Source organism: Pleurodeles waltl, chromosome 12 (assembly GCF_031143425.1).
Source record: "Pleurodeles waltl isolate 20211129_DDA chromosome 12, aPleWal1.hap1.20221129, whole genome shotgun sequence".
Classification (NCBI taxonomy): domain Eukaryota; kingdom Metazoa; phylum Chordata; class Amphibia; order Caudata; family Salamandridae; genus Pleurodeles; species Pleurodeles waltl.
This window is the reverse complement of record NC_090451.1, coordinates 1,162,422-1,181,735: the sequence shown is the minus strand read 5'-3', so window position 1 is coordinate 1,181,735 and position 19,314 is coordinate 1,162,422. Positions and strand designations below refer to the sequence as shown.

Below are 19,314 nucleotides of genomic sequence, written 5' to 3'. Positions count from 1 at the left end.
GGGTCCCATGAAAAAGAATTTACTACAGCTACACACATCTCTAGCTTTTGGGAGAGTACAGTTTCATGTCCTTCAGGAAAATAGCACATTGCACGTTAGAAAAAGACAGTTTAATATGAGACCAGGCAGCTACGCACAGACCTTCGATAAACTAAGGCCTACTGCTTAATGAACAAACTCCTAATACATAACTCCAATTTTGATATGTTAATACAAATTAAAAACATTAGTACATAATTAATTCAGCATTAATAACTTTCATTAGTCTTCGTATACATTGGTAGCCACTCCCCGTGGGCACATTTCAAACGTGTGCATTATTTCTACGTTAACACATTTTTTATGCAGCTTCATTACACAATATATTGTAAGCTTTTCATGTTAATATTAATTTTAAAAGACACACTCCAGCAATCCCTCCTCTGATTACTCTTGTCATCACACAAATCTTCCCTACTAATTTTACATACTAAAATTCCCTCATATCAATCTCTTCCCTTCTTGGTTTCCCCTTTGATCTTGCCCTGAATAATTTTTCCCTTTGTTTTTCTTCCCTCCTCCTATTATTTTTCGCCATCTTCAATTTTATTCTTTTACTAATTTTACATGCCACCCATGATCCAAATAAGCAATCTATAACAATCAATATCCCCTGTATTATTTTAGACAATATCCCATGCCAAATGTTACTAATCCAATTTCCCACTGAAGCAAATCCTTTCCCAACCTTTTTCCAAACACCTGGTTCTTTCAAATCCTTCAAGTCCGTACTATCCCTAGTCAAGTTAGTAAGCATACTTCTAATCTCATTACTATTATCTGGTATGTAAGCGCAACAATTACACCCATTGAGCAATCTACAAACTCTGCCATTTTTCACTAAAAGAATGTCTAAAGCAAGCCTGTTTTGAAGAGTCATAGCCCCCTCTGCAGCAAGTTCAGTATCCATCAGGAGTATAGCCCCTGAAAAGTTTGTCAGCATGTTATCCTCAATAGTAGACAACTTTTGAATCTTTATGGAGTTCATAATAACTCCCACTGAAGAAATTATCGTCCCAAATATGTCTCCTACTACACCAGCAGCAGTCTCTTTCTTATGTCTAGTACGATGTAATTCAGACAATTTTGGTAACCTTTTCAAATCGTCAAGTTGATATATCTTTGGGAAAACTATCCCCAAATAACATGTCCCATACTATCCCTTTGGAAGACGGTAATAAGCATTAAATCCACATATATAATAAATCCCGGGGATTGCTGGATCCTGTCCATTTAACATGAACGTCCATTTACTCTGAAACAAAAACACACGCTTACATTCACTCATTCCCACAAACACATTGTCATAGTATGATTTGGTCTTGGATATGCAAAGCTTTCCTACATGTAGTGCGTCTAAAGCTAACTTCCCTTGTTCTCTAATTGCACTATAACCGTCACTACTAGCAAAGGCCCGTTGCTGTAATCCGTTCTCTAGTTTACCCTTCAATGCCCTTCTTCTCTCTTCCGTGTGATCTAAAAAGATTTTCTCTACAGGTGTAAGCAAACATGTCAAATTATTGTGGTGTGCATAAGATGTACTAATTGTTAATGTCGCCTGAAAGAATCCTTTAACTAACTTTATGCTATAGTACTTAGCTACCCCACTCACATCCTCTATGATAGGCACATTAGAAAACACAAGATCATGATTTGAGTAAAAATATTGAATCTCTTCCTGGTTATAGAATCTTGTTAGTAACAGACTACAACGTATCCCATATGTTAATGACAGTCTATGATAGGTAACCCCCTCTTGTACCGAAACAGGAATCTGTGTACACACAAAACAATCTTTTGCATCCATTGTGTCAACATACTCACTCAGCAAGCGATAGAAAACATCAGTGGATAGTTCCCCTTTCGAGTTAGTTCCCTCATGCAAGTATCTTGTATCCAGCTCAAACCTCTCCCAGCCTGCTAGTGCAGTGGTAGTCTCAGGAATTGTAGCATTGTTAGTCCCACTTTTATCCATTAGTGTCATACTCACAACCACGACCCTAATGAATATTTATTACATAAACCTTTTTTGCAAAAGTATTTGGTTCAAGTAAACTTAAAGTGTTAGGATTCAAGCCCACAGCTCCAGAGAGACTGGAGCCTAAATGTAGCCAGTTTAGCCTGCTCAGCCACGCTACCTCACATCTACGAGCTCACAACTATAGTAACTTGGCCAAACACTGTGGACACCCGCTGTGGTGACCTGGCTATGCAGGGTAACGCAGCATTCACCGACAGTTGAGCGAGTTACAGGTGAAAAGCAAAGTATAATAACAGTCTGCATATAATATATGTCTTTCCTTATTTATTCTTCTTCCCCATTGTATGTTTGCTCTCTGCTTTAGAAACGCGAGCTGTCATCACTGCAAGGAAACGAATCACACAGCGTTCTACTGTTTACACTCACTGAACTTTCAGCATCACAGTGACCCCTCTCGTCGCCTCTATAGTTAGACTTCAAGACAGCTGGTTTGTTTACCGATACAATTCTTGTCACCTTAGGTTGTGGTTTTTTAAAATATGAAGGCTCGGTCCCACTGTCTGGCTACCCTTATATATATATGTCACCACTTTACATAGTCTCACCTCTCGCTATGTGGATCGTAGGTGCAGAAGGCAGAGAGTGAGACACTGATGCAGACAAAATACGTTTGTGAGTTGAAAAATACTGGCAGTGGTGGGATTTGAACCCACGCCTCCAAAGAGACTGGAGCCTTAATCCAGCGCCTTAGACCGCTCGGCCACACTACCCTGTGCAAACCTGTTTCTGTAAGCTTTCTGAAGTGAGATGTTCTGTTGTATAGGGGAGTTGGAGAATAAGGGTGTATAGCCTGTGAAGTGATCCTAGGAAAGTCAACGCCAACAGCAGCAGGCACGTGATACATTCAGTAGGTCAGGATTGGCCCTGGGCCATGGGAGGTGTCAGGGAGCGCCAGTCCTGAGAGTCCGTAGGAAGACAACCCTTACATTGGCGTCCCGCATGCGCTGGTTCTCTTTCTTTAAGGATAAGGAATCAAACTATCTACGTCCCTCAACTTACCAACCCTCCGCCTCAGGAAAGATTTTGTGATTCATGAGCAGAACCCGGCTGGCGCTGTTTACAGTAATGCCTAAGCACAGTACTCAACTGAGCGGTGTTTCCAAACTGAGCCGTTGTACTGCCGGAAATACCATGGGATATGTCATTTAACTTTCACATAAAATAGGGTTAACCCAGCCCTACCACATACTAAAAACTAAAGACCGAACAATAAACCGACGAGGAAGGGATTCGAACCCACGCATGCAGAGCACAATGGTTTAACAGTCCATCGTCTTAACCACTCGGCCACCTCGTCTTCAAAACACCATCTTTCAGGAGTACAAAATATGGTAGCCAAAATGTGTTCTATTAGGTGATAATTGTCTAAACATAATAAAGAGGATATATTTACAGATTGTTATGGTAACTTGTTGTCTTCAGCTTTGCTCTATACGACCTTGTTGTCCATCCCTACTTCAGCTTGAATTTATATGTTAAATGTAATGTAATCATGAAAATTACATTTTCCAAACGTGTTCTAGCCATATGTGATGTACTATCACACTACCCTCAAATGAGCTAAGATTGCTTTAATTCAGTTGTACGTGGATTTAAAGTGCAATATCATACAAATATTGTACTGGTATGGCGCTTTCGAGTCTCTAGGTGTCAGTTATTGGTGGTGTGCTTACATGTCAACATTAGGCAGCAAATAGTACACAATTAAGGAAAACTGCCTTCCCATTTAATGTGCATTGTTCTGCAAAAAGTTTTAAGTAGGAGAAAGTAAAACTTAGTTTATAAAACCACCTAAACTGGGAGTATTGCGGCTACAGCTATGACACTTCAGTTTAAAAACGTACGTGCATCAACAAGAAATATTTTTGCGCTAAATAAATTGCTGTCCGACTACTCACGTAATGCATAAAACTGAGGCAGTCGTAATTACAATACATTGAAGTAATATTTTGGTAGTTTTTGTTGACGATGACTCCGCAGCAAGCGATCAGATTACTTTTTATTAGTGAAGGCGCGTCAGAGCCTTGCTAAGTAAACTTACAAGGAGACACGCCTAGGTCGATGAACCTTTTAGACCAGGTTCGGGGACTTCCCAGTACGAGATGTCTTTTGGCATCACAAATCAATAGATCAATATCTCAACAACAATCGCAATAACTAATCAGCATGCTAATCAATAACCTTTAATGAGAGTCAATAAAGTGAACACACCATGATCTTTCAGTCATGAATAACCACACCAATTTAGTTAAGTGTTAGGATATTTATTTCCCTACTGGTTACAATCTAAAGTCATTTCTGTTAATCTCATCAGCAATTCATCTCATTAGTAACTCTTCAGATTTGCAATTAGAAACGCAATTAATCAATGCATAGAGAATATTCACTCAGTATTAACACATAATTATTAAGAAGCAACTTAGCAAAGTCTCAGTATTGCATGGTTCAACAAAGCAAGAACTCAGTCATTTGTCTATTTGCGTCAGATTTTAGTGAACACCTTAAATAACCTTGGTTGGGCTTCATGCAAAACAATTTAGCAAACACAAATTTGGAAAACATCTAACTATGGCCTCTATCAAAGAGCGTTGGTACCTAGAAAGAAAAGGCAAACAGACAATTACAATTTTCATCAGATAGTTACCCATCCAACGGATCAGCAAACATCGTCATTCTTCGTCCTCGGGACATCAGTCGTTTGCATCATCAGCAAAGAAAGCACAGGGCAAAGTATCAGTATGGCAAAGCTAAGGAACAAGAACTTCCCTCATATAGAGGAGAAGTAAGTATCACGTAAGGAATAAGTAAAGGGTGGTTTAGAGTAACAGGGCGAACAAACGGCAAAGTCTCAAACGAAATGGCCTAAATGGCTCAGTAGAATGGCAAAGAATGGCTTGGAGTGGAATGTCCAATAAATGCCTGATTTCTCCTCGGGTCATGTGGTTAAATCAAAACTGTCTAATTTACTCCTAATTCCTCAATGGATAATCATTGGTGCATCGCCATCTCTGTCCAATAATCTTCACCAGAGTTTTACACAAACCACAGTTCTCATGTCGTTGATTGGCCCATGTTATCGACGTTTTCATCGGTTGGAATGTCAGGTAAGAAAAGTTACACTTTACTCTACAGTCAGTAGTTCCATTGTTTTCTCCTACTCCAGGCAGCCTTGCACCTGCTACAAATTACACTGTTGCATTCAGCAAGAATGTCTCCTTGAGCAAGTAGGGTCCCATGAAAAAGAATTTACTACAGCTACACACATCTCTAGCTTTTGGGAGAGTACAGTTTCATGTCCTTCAGGAAAATAGCACATTGCACGTTAGAAAAAGACAGTTTAATATGAGACCAGGCAGCTAGGCACAGACCTTCGATAAACTAAGGCCTACTGCTTAATGAACAAACTCCTAATACATAACTCCAATTTTGATATGTTAATACAAATTAAAAACATTAGTACATAATTAATTCAGCATTAATAACTTTCATTAGTCTTCGTATACATTGGTAGCCACTCCCCGTGGGCACATTTCAAACGTGTGCATTATTTCTACGTTAACACATTTTTTATGCAGCTTCATTACACAATATATTGTAAGCTTTTCATGTTAATATTAATTTTAAAAGACACACTCCAGCAATCCCTCCTCTGATGACTCTTGTCATCACACAAATCTTCCCTACTAATTTTACATACTAAAATTCCCTCATATCAATCTCTTCCCTTCCTGGTTTCCCCTTTGATCTTGCCCTGAATCTTTTTTCCCTTTGTTTTTCTTCCCTCCTCCTATTATTTTTCGCCATCTTCAATTTTATTCTTTTACTAATTTTACATGCCACCCATGATCCAAATAAGCAATCTATAACAATCAATATCCCCTGTATTATTTTAGACAATATCCCATGCCAAATGTTACTAATCCAATTTCCCACTGAAGCAAATCCTTTCCCAACCTTTTTCCAAACACCTGGTTCTTTCAAATCCTTCAAGTCCGTACTATCCCTAGTCAAGTTAGTAAGCATACTTCTAATCTCATTACTATTATCTGGTATGTAAGCGCAACAATTACACCCATTGAGCAATCTACAAACTCTGCCATTTTTCACTAAAAGAATGTCTAAAGCAAGCCTGTTTTGAAGAGTCATAGCCCCCTCTGCAGCATGTTCAGTATCCATCAGGAGTATAGCCCCTGAAAAGTTTGTCAGCATGTTATCCTCAATAGTAGACAACTTTTGAATCTTTATGGAGTTCATAATAACTCCCACTGAAGAAATTATCGTCCCAAATATGTCTCCTACTACACCAGCAGCAGTCTCTTTCTTATGTCTAGTACGATGTAATTCAGACAATTTTGGTAACCTTTTCAAATCGTCAAGTTGATATATCTTTGGGAAAACTATCCCCAAATAACATGTCCCATACTATCCCTTTGGAAGACGGTAATAAGCATTAAGTCCACATATATAAAAAATCCCGGGGATTGCTGGATCCTGTCCATTTAACATGAACGTCCATTTACTCTGAAACAAAAACACACGCTTACATTCACTCATTCCCACAAACACATTGTCATAGTATGATTTGGTCTTGGATATGCAAAGCTTTCCTACATGTAGTGCGTCTAAAGCTAACTTCCCTTGTTCTCTAATTCCACTATAACCGTCACTACTAGCAAAGGCCCGTTGCTGTAATCCTTTCTCTAGTTTACCCTTCAATGCCCTTCTTCTCTCTTCCGTGTGATCTAAAAAGCTTTTCTCTACAGGTGTAAGCAAACATGTCAAATTATTGTGGTGTGCATAAGATGTACTAATTGTTAATGTTGCCTGAAAGAATCCTTTAACTAACTTTATGCTATAGTACTTAGCTACCCCACTCACATCCTCTATGATAGGCACATTAGAAAACACAAGATCATGATTTGAGTAAAAATATTGAATCTCTTCCTGGTTATAGAATCTTGTTAGTAACAGACTACAACGTATCCCATATGTTAATGACAGTCTATGATAGGTAACCCCCTCTTGTACCGAAACAGGAATCTGTGTACACACAAAACAAACTTTTGCATCCATTGTGTCAACATACTCACTCAGCAAGCGATAGAAAACATCAGTGGATAGTTCCCCTTTCGAGTTAGTTCCCTCATGCAAGTATCTTGTATCCAGCTCAAACCTCTCCCAGGCTGTTAGTGCAGTGGTAGTCTCAGGAATTGTAGCATTGTTAGTCCCACTTTTATCCATTAGTGTCATACTCACAACCACGACCCTAATGAATATTTATTACATGAACCTTTTTTGCAAAAGTATTTGGTTCAAGTAAACTTAAAGTGTTGGGATTCAAGCCCACGGCTCCAGAGAGACTGGAGCCTAAATCTAGCCAGTTTAGCCTGCTCAGCCACGCTACCTCACATCTACAAGCTCACAACTATAGTAACTTGGCCAAACACTGTGGACACCCGCTGTGGTGACCTGGCTATGCGGGGTAACGCAGCATTCACCGACAGTTGACCGAGTTACAGGTGAAAAGAAAAGTATAATAACTGTGTTCATATAATATATGTCTTTCCTTATTTATTCTTCTTCCCCATTGTATGTTTGCTCTCTGCTTTAGAAACGCGAGCTGTCATCACTGCAAGGAAACGTATCTTTCAGCGTTCTACTGTTTACACTCACTGAACTTTCAGCATCACAGTGACCCCTCTCATCGCCTCTATAGTTAGACTTCAACACAGCTGGTTTGTTTACCGATACAATTCTTGTCACCTTAGGTTGTGGTTTTTTAAAGTAAGAAGGCTCGGTCCCACTGTCTGGCTACCCTTATATATATACGTCACCACTTTACATAGTCTCACCTCTCGCTATGTGGATCGTAGGTGCAGAAGGCAGAGAGTGAGACACTGATGCAGACAAAATACGTTTGTGAGTTGAAAAATACTGGCAGTGGTGGGATTCAAACCCACGCCTCCAAAGAGACTGGAGCCTTAATCCAGCGCCTTAGACCGCTCGGCCACACTACCCTGTGCAAACCTGTTTCTGTAAGCTTTCTGAAGTGAGATGTTCTGTTGTATAGGGGAGTTGGAGAATAAGGGTGTATAGCCTGTGAAGTGATCCTAGGAAAGTCAACGCCAACAGCAGCAGGCACGTGATACATTCAGTAGGTCAGGATTGGCCCCGGGCCATGGGAGGTGTCAGGGAGCGCCAGTCCTGAGAGTCCGTAGGGAGACAACCCTTACATTGGCGTCCCGCACGCGCTGCTTCTCTTTCTTTAAGGATAAGGAATCAAACTATCTACGTCCCTCAACTCACTAACCCTCCGCCTCAGGAAAGATTTTGTGATTCATGAGCAGAACCCGGCTGGCGCTGTTTACAGTAATGCCTAAGCACAGTACTCAACTGAGCGGTGTTTCCAAACTGAGCCGTTGTACGGCCGGAAATACCATGGGATATGTCATTTAACTTTCACATAAAATAGGGTTAACCCAGCCCTACCACATACTAAAAACTAAAGATGGAACAATAAACCAACGAGGATGGGATTCGAACCCACGCGTGCAGAGAACAATGGATTTGCAGTCCATCGCCTTAACCACTCGGCCACCTCATCTTCGAAACACCATGTTTCAGGAGTACAAAATATGGTAGGGAAAATGCGTTCTATTAGGTGATAGTTGTCTAAACATAATAAAGAGCATATATTTACAGATTGTTATGGTAACTTGTTGTCTTCAGCTTTGCTCTATATGACCTTGTTGTCCATCCCTACTTCAGCTTGAATTTATATGTTAAATGTAATGTAATCATGAAAATTACACTTTCCAAACGTGTTCTATCCATATGTGATGTACTATCACACTACCCTCAAATGAGCTAAGATTGCTTTAATTCAGTTGTACGTGGATTTAAAGTGCAATATCATACAAATATTGTACTGGTATGGCGCTTTCGAGTCTCTAGGTGTCAGTTATTGGTGGTGTGCTTACATGTCAACATTAGGCAGCAAATAGTACACAATTAAGGAAAACTGCTTTCCAATTTAATGTGCATTGTTCTGCAAAAAGTTTTAAGTAGGAGAAAGTAAAACTTAGTTTATAAAACCACCTAAACTGGGAGTATTGCCGCTACAGCTATGACACTTCAGTTTAAAAACGTACGTGCATCAACAAGAAATATCTTTGCGCTAAATAAATTGCTGTCCGACTACTCACGTAATGCATAAAACTGAGGCAGTCGTAATTACAATACATTGAAGTAATATTTTGGTAGTTTTTGTTGACGATGACTCCGCAGCAAGCGATCAGATTACTTTTTATTAGTGAAGGCGCGTCAGAGCCATGATAAATAAACTTACAAGGAGACACGCCTAGGTCGATGAACCTTTTAGACCAGGTTCGGGGACTTCCCAGTACGAGATGTCTTTTGGCATCACAAATCAATAGATCAATATCTCAACAACAATCGCAATAACTAATAAGCATGCTAATCAATAACCTTTAATGAGAGTCAATAAAGTGAACACACCATGATCTTTCAGTCATGAATAACCACACCAATTTAGTTAAGTGTTAGGATATTTATTTCCCTACTGGTTACAATCTAAAGTCATTTCTGTTAATCTCATCAGCAATTCATCTCATTAGTAACTCTTCAGATTTGCAATTAGAAACGCAATTAATCAATGCATAGAGAATATTCACTCAGTATTAACACATAATTATTAAGAAGCAACTTAGCAAAGTCTCAGTAGTGCATGGTTCAACAAAGCAAGAACTCAGTCATTTGTCTATTTGCGTCAGATTTTAGTGAACACCTTAAATAACCTTGTATTAGCATCAGCATGTTGGGCTTCATGCAAAACAATTTAGCAAACACAAATTTGGAAAACATCTAACTATGGCCTCTATCAAAGAGCGTTGGTACCTAGAAAGAAAAGGCAAACAGACAATTACAATTTTCATCAGATAGTTACCCATCCAACGGATCAGCAAACATCGTCATTCTTCCTCCTCGGGACATCAGTCGTTTGCATCATCAGCAAAGAAAGGACAGGGCAAAGTATCAGTATGGCATAGCTAAGGAACAAGAACTTCCCTCATATAGAGGAGAAGTAAGTATCAGGTAAGGAATAAGTGCAGGGTGGTTTAGAGTAACAGGGCGAACAAACGGCAAAGTCTCAAACGAAATGGCCTAAATGGCTCAGTAGAATGGCAAAGAATGGCTTGGAGTGGAATGTCCAATAAATGCCTGATTTCTCCTCGGGTCATGTGGTTAAATCAAAACTGTCTAATTTACTCCTAATTCCTCAATGGATAATCATTGGTGCATCGCCATCTCTGTCCAATAATCTTCACCAGAGTTTTACACAAACCACAGTTCTCATGTCGTTGATTGGCCCATGTTATTGACATTTTCATCGGTTGGAATGTCAGGTAAGAAAAGTTACATTTTACGCTACAGTCAGTAGTTCCATTGTTTTCTCCTACTCCAGGCAGCCTTGCACCTGTTACAAATTACACTGTTGCATTCAGCAAGAATGTCTCCTTGAGCAAGTAGGGTCCCATGAGAAAGAATTTACTACAGCTACACACATCTCTAGCTTTTGGGAAAGTACAGTTTCATGTCCTTCAGGAAAATAGCACATTGCACGTTAGAAAAAGACAGTTTAATATGAGACCAGGCAGCTAGGCACAGACCTTCGATAAACTAAGGCCTACTGCTTAATGAACAAACTCCTAATACATAACTCCAATTTTGATATGTTAATACAAATTAAAAACATTAGTACATAATTAATTCAGCATTAATAACTTTCATTAGTCTTCGTATACATTGGTAGCCACTCCCCGTGGGCACATTTCAAACGTGTGCATTATTTCTACGTTAACACATTTTTTATGCAGCTTCATTACACAATATATTGTAAGCTTTTCATGTTAATATTAATTTTAAAAGACACACTCCAGCAATCCCTCCTCTGATGACTCTTGTCATCACACAAATCTTCCCTACTAATTTTACATACTAAAATTCCCTCATATCAATCTCTTCCCTTCTTGGTTTCCCCTTTGATCTTGCCCTGAATCATTTTTCCCTTTGTTTTTCTTCCCTCCTCCTGTTATTTTTCGCCATCTTCAATTTTATTCTTTTACTAATTTTACATGCCACCCATGATCCAAATAAGCAATCTATAACAATCAATATCCCCTGTATTATTTTAGACAATATCCCATGCCAAATGTTACTAATCCAATTTCCCACTGAAGCAAATCCTTTCCCAACCTTTTTTCAAACACCTGGTTCTTTCAAATCCTTCAAATCCGTACTATCCCTAGTCAAGTTAGTAAGCATACTTCTAATCTCATTACTATTATCTGGTATGTAAGCGCAACAATTACACCCATTGAGCAATCTACAAACTCTGCCATTTTTCACTAAAAGAATGTCTAAAGCAAGCCTGTTTTGAAGAGTCATAGCCCCCTCCGCAGCATGTTCAGTATCCATCAGGAGTATAGCCCCTGAAAAGTTTGTCAGCATGTTATCCTCAATAGTAGACAACTTTTGAATCTTTATGGAGTTCATAAATACTCCCACTGAAGAAATTATCGTCCCAAATATGTCTCCTACTACACCAGCAGCAGTCTCTTTCTTATGTCTAGTACGATGTAATTCAGACAATTTTGGTAACCTTTTCAAATCGTCAAGTTGATATATCTTTGGGAAAACTATCCCCAAATAACATGTCCCATACTATCCCTTTGGAAGACGGTAATAAGCATTAAGTCCACATATATAATAAATCCTGGGGATTGCTGGATCCTGTCCATTTAACATGAACGTCCATTTACTCTGAAACAAAAACACACGCTTACATTCACTCATTCCCACAAACACATTGTCATAGTATGATTTGGTCTTGGATATGCAAAGCTTTCCTACATGTAGTGCGTCTAAAGCTAACTTCCCTTGTTCTCTAATTGCACTATAACCGTCACTACTAGCAAAGGCCCGTTGCTGTAATCCTTTCTCTAGTTTACCCTTCAATGCCCTTCTTCGCTCTTCCGTGTGATCTAAAAAGCTTTTCTCTACAGGTGTAAGCAAACATGTCAAATTATTGTGGTGTGCATAAGATGTACTAATTGTTAATGTTGCCTGAAAGAATCCCTTAACTAACTTTATGCTATAGTACTTAGCTACCCCACTCACATCCTCTATGATAGGCACATTAGAAAACACAAGATCATGATTTGAGTAAAAATATTGAATCTCTTCCTGGTTATAGAATCTTGTTAGTAACAGACTACAACGTATCCCATATGTTAATGACAGTCTATGATAGGTAACCCCCTCTTGTACCGAAACAGGAATCTGTGTACACACAAAACAATCTTTTGCATCCATTGTGTCAACATACTCACTCAGCAAGCGATAGAAAACATCAGTGGATAGTTCCCCTTTCGAGTTAGTTCCCTCATGCAAGTATCTTGTATCCAGCTCAAACCTCTCCCAGGCTGTTAGTGCAGTGGTAGTCTCAGGAATTGTAGCATTGTTAGTCCCACTTTTATCCATTAGTGTCATACTCACAACCACGACCCTAATTAATATTTATTACACGAACCTTTTTTGCAAAAGTATTTGGTTCAAGTAAACTTAAAGTGTTGGTATTCAAGCCCACGGCTCCAGAGAGACTGGAGCCTAAATCTAGCCAGTTTAGCTTGCTCAGCCACGCTACCTCACATCTACAAGCTCACAACTATAGTAACTTGGCCAAACACTGTGGACACCAGCTGTGGTGACCTGGCTATGCGGGGTAACGCAGCATTCACCGACAGTTGAGCGAGTTACAGGTGAAAAGCAAAGTATAATAACTGTCTTCATATAATATATGTCTTTCCTTATTTATTCTTCTTCCCCAGTGTATGTTTGCTCTCTGCTTTAGAAACGCGAGCTGTCATCACTACAAGGAAACGTATCACACAGCGTTCTACTGTTTACACTCACTGAACTTTCAGCATCACAGTGACCCCTCTCGTCGCCTCTATAGTTAGACTTCAAGACAGCTGGTTTGTTTACCGATACAATTCTTGTCACCTTAGGTTGTGGTTTTTTAAAATAAGAAGGCTCGGTCCCACTGTCTGGCTACCCTTATATATATACGTCACCACTTTACATAGTCTCACCTCTCGCTATGTGGATCGTAGGTGCAGAAGGCAGAGAGTGAGACACTGATGCAGACAAAATACGTTTGTGAGTTGAAAAATACTGGCAGCGGTGGGATTCGAACCCACGCCTCCAAAGAGACTGGAGCCTTAATCCAGCGCCTTAGACCACTCGGCCACACTACCCTGTGCAAACCTGTTTCTGTAAGCTTTCTGAAGTGAGATGTTCTGTTGTATAGGGGACTTGGAGAATAAGGGTGTATAGCCTGTGAAGTGATCCTAGGAAAGTCAACGCCAACAGCAGCAGGCACGTGATACATTCAGTAGGTCAGGATTGGCCCCGGGCCATGGGAGGTGTCAGGGAGCGCCAGTCCTGAGAGTCCGTAGGAAGACAACCCTTACATTGGCGTCCCGCACGCGCTGCTTCTCTTTCTTTAAGGATAAGGAATCAAATTATCTACGTCCCTCAACTTACCAACCCTCCGCCTCAGGAAAGATTTTGTGATTCATGAGCAGAACCCGGCTGGCGCTGTTTACAGTAATGCCTAAGCACAGTACTCAACTGAGCGGTGTTTCCAAACTGAGCCGTTGTACTGCCGGAAATACCATGGGATATGTCATTTAACTTTCACATAAAATAGGGTTAACCCAGCCCTACCACATACTAAAGACGGAACAATAAACCGACAAGGATGGGATTCGAACCCACGCGTGCAGAGCACAAGGGATTAGCAGTCCATCGCCTTAACCACTCGGCCACCTCGTCTTCAAAACACCATGTTTCAGGAGTACAAAATATGGTAGCCAAAATGTGTTCTATTAGGTGATAGTTGTCTAAACATAATAAAGAGCATATATTTACAGATTGTTATGGTAACTTGCTGTCTTCAGCTTTGCTCTATACGACCTTGTTGTCCATCCCTACTTCAGCTTGAATTTATATGTTAAATGTAATGTAATCATAAAAATTACACTTTCCAAACGTGTTCTAGCCATATGTGATGTACTATCACACTACCCTCAAATGAGCTAAGATTGCTTTAATTCAGTTGTACGTGGATTTAAAGTGCAATATCATACAAATATTGTACTGGTATGGCGCTTTCGAGTCTCTAGGTGTCAGTTATTGGTGGTGTGCTTACATGTCAACATTAGGCAGCAAATAGTACACAATTAAGGAAAACTGCCTTCCCATTTAATGTGCATTGTTCTGCAAAAAGTTTTAAGTAGGAGAAAGTAAAACTTAGTTTATAAAACCACCTAAACTGGGAGTATTGCCGCTACAGCTATGACACTTCAGTTTAAAAACGAACGTGCATCAACAAGAAATATTTTTGCGCTAAATAAATTGCTGTCCGACTACTCACGTAATGCATAAAACTGAGGCAGTCGTAATTACAATACATTGAAGTAATATTTTGGTAGTTTTTGTTGACGATGACTCCGCAGCAAGCAATCAGATTACTTTTTATTAGTGAAGGCGCGTCAGAGCCTTGATAAGTAAACTTACAAGGAGACACGCCTAGGTCCATGAACCTTTTAGACCAGGTTCGGGGACTTCCCAGTACGAGATGTCTTTTGGCATCACAAATCAATAGATCAATATCTCAACGACAATCGCAATAACTAATCAGCATGCTAATCAATAACCTTTAATGAGAGTCAATAAAGTGAACACACCATGATCTTTCAGTCATGAATAACCACACCAATTTAGTTAAGTGTTAGGATATTTATTTCCCTACTGGTTACAATCTAAAGTCATTTCTGTTAATCTCATCAGCAATTCATCTCATTAGTAACTCTTCAGATTTGCAATTAGAAACGCAATTAATCAATGCATAGAGAATATTCACTCAGTATTAACACATAATTATTAAGAAGCAACTTAGCAAAGTCTCAGTAGTGCATGGTTCAACAAAGCAAGAACTCAGTCATTTGTCTATTTGCGTCAGATTTTAGTGAACACCTTAAATAACCTCGTATTAGCATCAGCATGTTGGGCTTCATGCAAAACAATTTAGCAAACACAAATTTGGAAAACATCTAACTATTGCCTCTATCAAAGAGCGTTGGTACCTAGAAAGAAAAGGCAAACAGACAATTACAATTTTCATCTGATAGTTACCCATCCAACGGATCAGCAAACAGCGTCAGTCTTCGTCCTCGGGACATCAGTCGTTTGCATCATCAGCAAAGAAAGGACAGGGCAAAGTATCAGTATGGCATAGCTAAGGAACAAGAACTTCCCTCATATAGAGGAGAAGTAAGTATCAGGTAAGGAATAAGTAAAGGGTGGTTTAGAGTAACAGGGCGAACAAACGGCAAAGTCTCAAACGAAATGGCCTAAATGGCTCAGTAGAATGGCAAAGAATGGCTTGGAGTGGAATGTCCAATAAATGCCTGATTTCTCCTCGGGTCATGTGGTTAAATCAAAACTGTCTAATTTACTCCTAATTCCTCAATGGATAATCATTGGTGCATCGCCATCTCTGTCCAATAATCTTCACCAGAGTTTTACACAAACCACAGTTCTCATGTCGTTGATTGGCCCATGTTATTGACATTTTCATCGGTTGGAATGTCAGGTAAGAAAAGTTACATTTTACGCTACAGTCAGTAGTTCCATTGTTTTCTTCTACTCCAGGCAGCCTTGCACCTGTTACAAATTACACTGTTGCATTCAGCAAGAATGTCTCCTTGAGCAAGTAGGGTCCCATGAGAAAGAATTTACTACAGCTACACACATCTCTAGCTTTTGGGAAAGTACAGTTTCATGTCCTTCAGGAAAATAGCACATTGCACGTTAGAAAAAGACAGTTTAATATGAGACCAGGCAGCTAGGCACAGACCTTCGATAAACTAAGGCCTACTGCTTAATGAACAAACTCCTAATACATAACTCCAATTTTGATATGTTAATACAAATTAAAAACATTAGTACATAATTAATTCAGCATTAATAACTTTCATTAGTCTTCGTATACATTGGTAGCCACTCCCCGTGGGCACATTTCAAACGTGTGCATTATTTCTACGTTAACACATTTTTTATGCAGCTTCATTACACAATATATTGTAAGCTTTTCATGTTAATATTAATTTTAAAAGACACACTCCAGCAATCCCTCCTCTGATGACTCTTGTCATCACACAAATCTTCCCTACTAATTTTACATACTAAAATTCCCTCATATCAATCTCTTCCCTTCTTGGTTTCCCCTTTGATCTTGCCCTGAATCATTTTTCCCTTTGTTTTTCTTCCCTCCTCCTATTATTTTTCGCCATCTTCAATTTTATTCTTTTACTAATTTTACATGCCACCCATGATCCAAATAAGCAATCTATAACAATCAATATCCCCTGTATTATTTTAGACAATATCCCATGCCAAATGTTACTAATCCAATTTCCCACTGAAGCAAATCCTTTCCCAACCTTTTTTCAAACACCTGGTTCTTTCAAATCCTTCAAATCCGTACTATCCCTAGTCAAGTTAGTAAGCATACTTCTAATCTCATTACTATTATCTGGTATGTAAGCGCAACAATTACACCCATTGAGCAATCTACAAACTCTGCCATTTTTCACTAAAAGAATGTCTAAAGCAAGCCTGTTTTGAAGAGTCATAGCCCCCTCCGCAGCATGTTCAGTATCCATCAGGAGTATAGCCCCTGAAAAGTTTGTCAGCATGTTATCCTCAATAGTAGACAACTTTTGAATCTTTATGGAGTTCATAAATACTCCCACTGAAGAAATTATCGTCCCAAATATGTCTCCTACTACACCAGCAGCAGTCTCTTTCTTATGTCTAGTACGATGTAATTCAGACAATTTTGGTAACCTTTTCAAATCGTCAAGTTGATATATCTTTGGGAAAACTATCCCCAAATAACATGTCCCATACTATCCCTTTGGAAGACGGTAATAAGCATTAAGTCCACATATATAATAAATCCTGGGGATTGCTGGATCCTGTCCATTTAACATGAACGTCCATTTACTCTGAAACAAAAACACACGCTTACATTCACTCATTCCCACAAACACATTGTCATAGTATGATTTGGTCTTGGATATGCAAAGCTTTCCTACATGTAGTGCGTCTAAAGCTAACTTCCCTTGTTCTCTAATTGCACTATAACCGTCACTACTAGCAAAGGCCCGTTGCTGTAATCCTTTCTCTAGTTTACCCTTCAATGCCCTTCTTCGCTCTTCCGTGTGATCTAAAAAGCTTTTCTCTACAGGTGTAAGCAAACATGTCAAATTATTGTGGTGTGCATAAGATGTACTAATTGTTAATGTTGCCTGAAAGAATCCCTTAACTAACTTTATGCTATAGTACTTAGCTACCCCACTCACATCCTCTATGATAGGCACATTAGAAAACACAAGATCATGATTTGAGTAAAAATATTGAATCTCTTCCTGGTTATAGAATCTTGTTAGTAACAGACTACAACGTATCCCATATGTTAATGACAGTCTATGATAGGTAACCCCCTCTTGTACCGAAACAGGAATCTGTGTACACACAAAACAATCTTTTGCATCCATTGTGTCAACATACTCACTCAGCAAGCGATAGAAAACATCAGTGGATAGTTCCCCTTTCGAGTTAGTTCCCTCATGCAAGTATCTTGTATCCAGCTCAAACCTCTCCCAGGCTGTTAGTGCAGTGGTAGTCTCAGGAATTGTAGCATTGTTAGTCCCACTTTTATCCATTAGTGTCATACTCACAACCACGACCCTAATTAATATTTATTACACGAACCTTTTTTGCAAAAGTATTTGGTTCAAGTAAACTTAAAGTGTTGGTATTCAAGCCCAAGGCTCCAGAGAGACTGGAGCCTAAATCTAGCCAGTTTAGCCTGCTCAGCCACGCTACCTCACATCTACAAGCTCACAACTATAGTAACTTGGCCAAACACTGTGGACACCCGCTGTGGTGACCTGGCTATGCGGGGTAACGCAGCATTCACCGACAGTTGAGCGAGTTACAGGTGAAAAGCAAAGTATAATAACTGTCTTCATATAATATATGTCTTTCCTTATTTATTCTTCTTCCCCATTGTATGTTTGCTCTCTGCTTTAGAAACGTGAGCTGTCATCACTACAAGGAAACGTATCACACAGCGTTCTACTGTTTACACTCACTGAACTTTCAGCATCACAGTGACCCCTCTCGTCGCCTCTATAGTTAGACTTCAAGACAGCTGGTTTGTTTACCGATACAATTCTTGTCACCTTAGGTTGTGGTTTTTTAAAATAAGAAGGCTCGGTCCCACTGTCTGGCTACCCTTATATATATACGTCACCACTTTACATAGTCTCACCTCTCGCTATGTGGATCGTAGGTGCAGAAGGCAGAGAGTGAGACACTGATGCAGACAAAATACGTTTGTGAGTTGAAAAATACTGGCAGCGGTGGGATTCGAACCCACGCCTCCAAAGAGACTGGAGCCTTAATCCAGCGCCTTAGACCACTCGGCCACACTACCCTGTGCAAACCTGTTTCTGTAAGCTTTCTGAAGTGAGATGTTCTGTTGTATAGGGGACTTGGAGAATAAGGGTGTATAGCCTGTGAAGTGATCCTAGGAAAGTCAACGCCAACAGCAGCAGGCACGTGATACATTCAGTAGGTCAGGATTGGCCCCGGGCCATGGGAGGTGTCAGGGAGCGCCAGTCCTGAGAGTCCGTAGGAAGACAACCCTTACATTGGCGTCCCGCACGCGCTGCTTCTCTTTCTTTAAGGATAAGGAATCAAATTATCTACGTCCCTCAACTTACCAACCCTCCGCCTCAGGAAAGATTTTGTGATTCATGAGCAGAACCCGGCTGGCGCTGTTTACAGTAATGCCTAAGCACAGTACTCAACTGAGCGGTGTTTCCAAACTGAGCCGTTGTACTGCCGGAAATACCATGGGATATGTCATTTAACTTTCACATAAAATAGGGTTAACCCAGCCCTACCACATACTAAAGACGGAACAATAAACCGACAAGGATGGGATTCGAACCCACACGTGCAGAGCACAAGGGATTAGCAGTCCATCGCCTTAACCACTCGGCCACCTCGTC

General features: G+C 39.9%; 7 non-coding genes across 7 annotated transcripts; all 7 read right to left on the bottom strand.

Annotated features, from left to right (window-relative positions):
- Positions 1 to 2,708: 2,708 nt before the first annotated feature.
- TRNAL-AAG (transfer RNA leucine (anticodon AAG)) lies at positions 2,709 to 2,790 on the bottom strand. Its single transcript has one exon. It is a non-coding gene; the product is annotated as a tRNA-Leu (tRNA).
- A 5,225-nt stretch (positions 2,791 to 8,015) lies between these two features.
- Positions 8,016 to 8,097, bottom strand: TRNAL-AAG (transfer RNA leucine (anticodon AAG)). Its single transcript has one exon. It is a non-coding gene; the product is annotated as a tRNA-Leu (tRNA).
- Positions 8,098 to 8,602: 505 nt separating this feature from the next.
- On the bottom strand, positions 8,603 to 8,684 carry TRNAC-GCA (transfer RNA cysteine (anticodon GCA)). Its single transcript has one exon. It is a non-coding gene; the product is annotated as a tRNA-Cys (tRNA).
- Positions 8,685 to 13,337: 4,653 nt separating this feature from the next.
- Positions 13,338 to 13,419, bottom strand: TRNAL-AAG (transfer RNA leucine (anticodon AAG)). The gene has a single exon. It is a non-coding gene; the product is annotated as a tRNA-Leu (tRNA).
- Positions 13,420 to 13,917: 498 nt separating this feature from the next.
- Positions 13,918 to 13,999, bottom strand: TRNAS-GCU (transfer RNA serine (anticodon GCU)). Its single transcript has one exon. It is a non-coding gene; the product is annotated as a tRNA-Ser (tRNA).
- A 4,653-nt stretch (positions 14,000 to 18,652) lies between these two features.
- Positions 18,653 to 18,734, bottom strand: TRNAL-AAG (transfer RNA leucine (anticodon AAG)). Its single transcript has one exon. It is a non-coding gene; the product is annotated as a tRNA-Leu (tRNA).
- A 498-nt stretch (positions 18,735 to 19,232) lies between these two features.
- On the bottom strand, positions 19,233 to 19,314 carry TRNAS-GCU (transfer RNA serine (anticodon GCU)). The gene has a single exon. It is a non-coding gene; the product is annotated as a tRNA-Ser (tRNA).